Source organism: Eimeria mitis, genomic scaffold (assembly GCF_000499745.2).
Source record: "Eimeria mitis Houghton genomic scaffold, Emh_scaff3440, whole genome shotgun sequence".
In the NCBI taxonomy this organism is placed as follows: domain Eukaryota; phylum Apicomplexa; class Conoidasida; order Eucoccidiorida; family Eimeriidae; genus Eimeria; species Eimeria mitis.
Window position 1 is genome coordinate 5,887 of NW_013571781.1, and position 469 is coordinate 6,355.

The window sequence follows — 469 nt, forward strand, 5'->3', positions numbered from 1 at the left end:
GTGGTGGTGTTGGTATCGATGAGAGCAGTGTATCTTCTTTATTTGCATCTTCTGCAGCTCCGGTGATACGTGGATGGAGAAAGAAAGCCTTCAGCAGCTGCAGCCTCAGCAGCAGCAGCAGCAGCAGCAGCAGCAGCAGCAGCAAGGGTTCTTCCTTCGGCCCCTTTCCAGCTCTACTAACCCTCAACACTGACAACCAGATACAGGCCTTCGAGCCCGTACACCCCGCCGCTCTCTGCAGCCTCAGCCCCCGCCACGCAGACTGGATGCATGTGCTTTGCCCCCAGCAGCAGCAGCAGCAGCAGCAGCAGCAGCAGCAGCAGGAGGAAGAAGAAGCGCCCGTTTCTCCCTCTTTCTCCACCCCGCGCAGCCGCAGCACCAGCACCAGCAGCACACCCACCACCACCACCAACACCAGCAGCAGCAGCAGCAGCAGCAGCAGCAGCAGCAGCAGCAGCAGCAGCAGCAG